Genomic DNA, 5808 nt, shown 5'->3' with positions numbered 1-5808 from the left:
GCCGATACCATTATTTCTGACACTAATATTGGACATTTGGTCCAACATTTTGTTTCTTGCGTGTGCACGACATTCACTGATGTGTGACATGTTCACTGCATGCCGAGCCAAGATATCCTATTGGCCCTTGAATGTTCTGAACCAATGGTAGGGCAGTTTTTTCAATTTTCATGTTGGAAAAAAACCCATTGGTATCGGTACGGTACCAGCATCGATACGAAAAAACTGGGTATTGGAATCGGGGACCAAAAAAAAGGGTATCGCAACAACACTAGTCTCAATGAATGGCTTCTACTTTAGTGTTGAATTTTCGCCTGAAAAAAAAATGTTCGTAACAAACAATTTTGTAGACGAAATTATTACTGCTCACATGCTGGAAGCACAGGATGACGTGGCACACGGACTATTTTAACCAGGTCAAGAACCCCTCGTCAAATCATAATGGTTCAGCAACGATCTCCAACGAGGAATACTAACTTTTTGTATTCGTGTAAAAGACGGATAATCAGACGCATTCACGAGCGGGACGTCAACCAGGTTCCCGGAGGGGAACATGGGTACGCGGAGTCGACTGTGTTTCGGAACCGCTTATAACCGTTGAATTTAACTCATTAATTTACCTTAATTAAGCTCAACCGCTTCATTCCATTTTCACGTGTCGTCTTGTGCGCAGTTCGCATATATGCCCATATGAACTCGGCACTGATTTGCAAAACGGAATCGATTGTCATTGACTACCGTCTTCGTGAATGCTACAGTTGCAACCAGTGATATTTTTGTCGCCGAAAAATTGACATCATAATTTTCGTGACTAATTGTTTTTCCTGACGAAAATTAAATGAAAACTAAAATAGAAGCCATTCATTCAGACAATAACTATGATTAAAATTGACTGACAATTTCGTCAATGACTAAAATGAAAATGAAAACAACACAGTCGTGAAATTCACACAATCCAATCAGAATGAATGAGAAAAGAACCACTCAGAAAATGTTGTGTTCACTGCACTTTAACTCAACTCAACTTTATTTATAAAGCGCTCTAAGAACAGGCATTGCTGTATACAAAGTGTTGTACATAAACATAAATTGTGCATCTGTAAGATTAATCTCAAGCAATTTAATTATGCACTTTTTCTTATTCAGGTGAAAAGTTACATTATTGTCAGTTTAACATGATTCATTGAAACAATAAAGACACCATTGTATGAAATGTGTCTTGCGTGTTAAACTACAGTCACAAATAGGTGTGCTATAATTTTCTGTATAAAAGTTTAAACGTATGCTGAAGGAAAATAGACTAAACTGTGAATTTAGTCGACTAAAATTGGATCAAAACTAAAATACAATCAGAAGACTAAATTATGACTGAAACTTGTTAATTTTAGTCAAAAGACTATAACTAAAACTAAATTAAAATTTCTAGTCAAAATTAACACTGGTTGCAACAGCAGTTGAATGTAATAATGCAGTAATCATGACAAAACTGTGACTGTTTTGTAAAAAAAAAAATGTATGTGGGAAACAAGGCTATGTATACCGACAAAAAAAATAATAATTTGCAGTATTGTACCACCGTTTTAATACAGTCTTATTGTGCACCTAAGTGTTCTTAAAATCGCACACGTCTTGTCAGATACATTGGTATGACTGTCTCATGACTGTATAATCGGCCCCTGTCCGGAATCAACCAATCAAATCAATTTATTTCACTCTTTAAAATAACAGTTGAATTTAATTACTGTGCACAGCAATGAGGACTGCAGTGATTTTTTTTAACGCTATTTAGTAGTGCTAAGCAAGGGAGAGTCATAAGAAGTGTACAAACCTGTTTTGTGTAGCACAATTCGAGGCTGCTCGCAAACATCGTCCAGCGGTTGAAAATGTTGCTCGTTCTCTTCTTTGACTCCAAAATGTTCCTCCTCGTCCTTTGGTGTCGTTCTCGCCGACATTTTGGCACAATAATGCCAACAAAGTCACACTCGGTCTTTTCCTGACCACGTGTTATGTGCTTCTCTTTGTTAGCGGCTAGCGAGCTAAGCTAAGCTAAGCGAAGCTAACTCGGCCGAGAAGCATCAACGTGCACCGAGACGAGTTTAAACACACGCCGACATTTAATAAATGGTGTCGCAGACTTCAAAATGGTGATGGGAGTCCTGTGTGTTCAGTACAACACCAAATAAGAAAGAATGAATTAGCAGAGGACGTCTGATGAAACGCGATGTGGCCGCCGGCCACGGCAGTGAGCACGTGAAGAAACGAACAGAGACGTGCGGCGGAAGTCAGGCAGGACACGCCCCCGCTGCGTTACGATTGGCTGCTGGAAATTGTCCGGGGGCTTCAGCGCAAGCAATGCCACAAGTCATCGGCAGATGTCGCCATTTTTGCTGCGGTTGGAATCGAAACGCTCATTCTTTTTTTCAGTGTTTTGATCCCGATACAATTGTAAAGTTTAAATTGGACTTATTGAAAAGAGCTCCAGTTTATTGTGGTGAATGTGCAGTTTAAAAATTCGCCATCAAAGTTGAACAAGCATTTTGAGGTAAACTGAATGTTTATTATCAGGGATGAGATTTAACCACCAAATGTTATGAGTTTAAAGGCCCAGTCTGCCGGTTTCACTCAGGAAAATGCACTTTTTAACTCTTTGACTGCCAGCCATTTTCGGAAAAGGTAACCCCTATACTGCCAGCTGATTTACAGAATTTTACCAATCTTTCAAGCTCCACAGAAAATGTTGTGTTAGGACTATGGAAACGCGGATACTACCAAATGAAAGATTGAAGTCTCATCTTTCATCTAAAAAAAAAAAAAAAAAGTTTGTTTCTACCTTATTCGAATCTTCAGTAATCAACAATAGAAAACAGCTTCGTTTCACCCAAATCCTCTATTTTCTTCCAAAATACGGAGAAATCAAGCTTTTTGTGAAACGATGTTATTTCATGCACTCTAGTGAATTTGGCACTTTTTTTTTTTTTTGTATGAGTGATTCTACAAACACCTAAACTTCTATAAAACACTACCCCAACAATAAAAAATGTTTTTTGATTGAAAAATAACAGTTTATTTACATGCAACAGCAGCAATCCGAACAAACAATTTGGAAAACTCTTTGCAAACTATTTACACGTGCACAACAGTTTTTGTCAGTCTGCTTCTGCATGGACTGATTTGCGTAGAGGTTGGTATGATGAACGATGTGCTGGAGAAGTTCATCCGTGATGAAGAGCTCCAGGATGTCAGCTGGCAGGTGGGAATTCAGCTCTGCTGCAGCATCCCTTGGTCCTGGTTTTGCAGCAAAGGGGAAGATGGTTGGCTGCCAGCCGAATTCATCAACTTCAAGCCAGCCAGAATCTTTGGGATCTGCAAATATACATTTCAAAAGCATATATTATTTTAGAGCACTGTGATGCAATGTGTGTGTGTGTGTGTGTGCATGTTTACCTTTTTTTCTTGGATGTATTGGTCGATGCACATTCTGTAAATTATAGAAGACGTTTACCATCAAATATTTTATTAGTGCTGTGGAGAATCTTCTCTTTTTCCTTTGTTCTGCTCACTGTGAGAAGGGTCACTTTGGGTAGGAGCTGAAAGAAACATATACAATTACAATACTATCGAAAGACTTTCCTTTTATTGTTGCGGTGTATTGAAAACGTTTTTTTTTTTTTTTTTAACCTTTCTTTGTCGTAGAACCAGCGGTCGGACGTTGCTGTGAGCACGATCTATAAAATATACATTCACGTTTGTATAGGTAATAGATGTTTTAGTGTATATCAGCACATTTACACACGCTGCTAGCAGATCGCCCGAAAAGTTAGTAATCTTACTAGCAATCTCTTAGCATGTTAGCGCTTACCTTCACGTTCTTTGGAGGACGAAAGACTGTCCAAGACTGTCTTGCATCGGACCCATAGTAGTCGTCATCGTCCGATGAAACGTCATCTGTGCAGACGTGCTCGGTTGTGCACCACTTTTCTCCGGTGTTAGCATCGCTAGCCGGTGGGGCCTTAGGACGTTATGAGCATCGCTAGCCGGTGGGGTCTTAGGACGTGGTCGAAACGGCCGCGTCACCGCTTCAACTATGACTTAACCCCGTCATCACTGTGCTCTTGAGCACTGGTCGATGCTTTTGAGCTTTGAAAATAAGGATCAAGCGTGATCAGATTGCCATCTGTAGCCTTTTTGACTCCCTTAGCCAAGTTTGCCATTCTCTCCCCCTCAACACTCTAGCTCCGCCTCTCTTCTTCTACTGTTGTCTCCTACCCGATCTTGTCCAAAAGACTCATCACAGCCATCTAGTGGCCAGGAATACTCATTATAGTAACCCGATCGGCTTGATACTTGGAGCACAGCTGCCCAAGGCTTTCCTCCACCCGTTTCCATAAAAAACATAGTAGACGTCAATTAACGTCTATGGCGGCCAATTCTAGGATTATACTGAACGTCTTTAAACGTTTATGGCGGTCAAAGAGTTAAATGCAGGATTTCAACAAACAAACTACTTCTCAATTTACAGATCTGGGCTTCTCTTAATTTCTGGGGGTGATTTTGTCCTATAAACCCCCACCGCCCCAGCCTGTATTTTGTAATTTTGTGTTTGGTTTGCTGCGATTGGCTGGCAACCAGTTCAGGGTGTACCCCGCCTACTGCCCAGAGCCAGCTGAGATAGGCGCCAGCCGCAACCCTTGTGAGGAATAAGCGGTCAAGAAAATGGATGGATGGATGGATGTTTGGTTTGTGAACAGCGGGACGTTTCTGTGGAAAAACAGTGTTTACACCCCTGCAGCCAATCGCAGAGCGGGGTTTGGCGTGTCGCAAACGGGGCCGGGCGAAATTGTCAGCTGCGTGACGTCACTCCTGCGGCAATTTGAAAGCACACACGGATTTTTTTTTCACTCACCCATTCACACGTTAGCTTCTGTGAGTGAGTGAGTGAAAAAAATAATACGTGCGTGCTGTCAAAATCCACGAGAGTGACGTCACGCAGCCGACAAATTCTCCCGGCATCTTTAAATTAACATTTTAACCTTGCCCTTTGTCTTTGTAAATACCTTAAAACCAAACTAAAATATATAAAAATGCAAAAAATAAATAAATCTTGAGCAATAGCGTTGCAAATTATTGACCAAGGAGCGTTAGAGGCGTGTCAACCACCACAGCCCCACAACATCCAGAGCCTTTAGGAATTCCGGGCGGTTCTCATCCACCCCTGGGGCCCCGCCACCGAGGAGATTTCCAACCACCTCAGTGACTTTGACCCCAGAGATAGGAGAGCCCACCTCAGAGTCGCCAGACTGCTTCCTCAAAGGAAGACGTGTTGGCGCAATTGAGATCTTCGAAGTATTCCCCCCACCGACTCACGACGTCCCGAGTCGAAGTCAGCAGCACACCATCTCCATTATACACAGTGTTAATAGTGAACTGCTTTCCTCTCATGAGACGCCGGATGGTGGACCAGAATTTCCTCAAAGCCGTGCGGAAGTCATTTTCCATGGCCTCAAACGAACTCCTCCCATGTCCGAGTTTTTGCCTCAGCGACCGCTGAAGCCGCGTTCCGCTTGGCCAGCCGGTAACTGTCAGCTGCCTCCGCAGTACTACAGGCCAAAAAGGCCCGATAGGACTCCTTCTTCAGCTTGACGGCATCCCTTACTGCTGGTGGTTCGAGGATTGTCACCATGACAGGCACCGACTACCTTATGGCCGCAGCTCCGATCGGCTGCCTTAACAATGGAGGCGCGGAACATAGCCCCCTTGGAACCCTCTCCTCCCCCGGGACAAGGGAGAAGTTCTGCCAGAGGGAGAAAC

At 42.5% G+C, this 5808-nt stretch overlaps 1 long non-coding RNA gene across 1 annotated transcript; it reads right to left on the bottom strand.

The window, feature by feature from the left end:
* Positions 1–3101: 3101 nt before the first annotated feature.
* LOC144012502 (uncharacterized) lies at positions 3102–4813 on the bottom strand. Its single transcript, XR_013282139.1, has 4 exons — positions 3860–4813; positions 3679–3725; positions 3445–3587; positions 3102–3363 (listed from the first exon to the last, which is right to left on the bottom strand). It is a non-coding gene; the product is annotated as an uncharacterized LOC144012502 (long non-coding RNA).
* Between the last annotated feature and the right edge of the window lie 995 nt (positions 4814–5808).

This window comes from Festucalex cinctus, chromosome 1 (genome assembly GCF_051991245.1).
Source record: "Festucalex cinctus isolate MCC-2025b chromosome 1, RoL_Fcin_1.0, whole genome shotgun sequence".
Taxonomy (NCBI): domain Eukaryota; kingdom Metazoa; phylum Chordata; class Actinopteri; order Syngnathiformes; family Syngnathidae; genus Festucalex; species Festucalex cinctus.
Note: the sequence above shows the minus strand (reverse complement) of the source record. Positions and strands in the feature narration are given on the sequence as shown.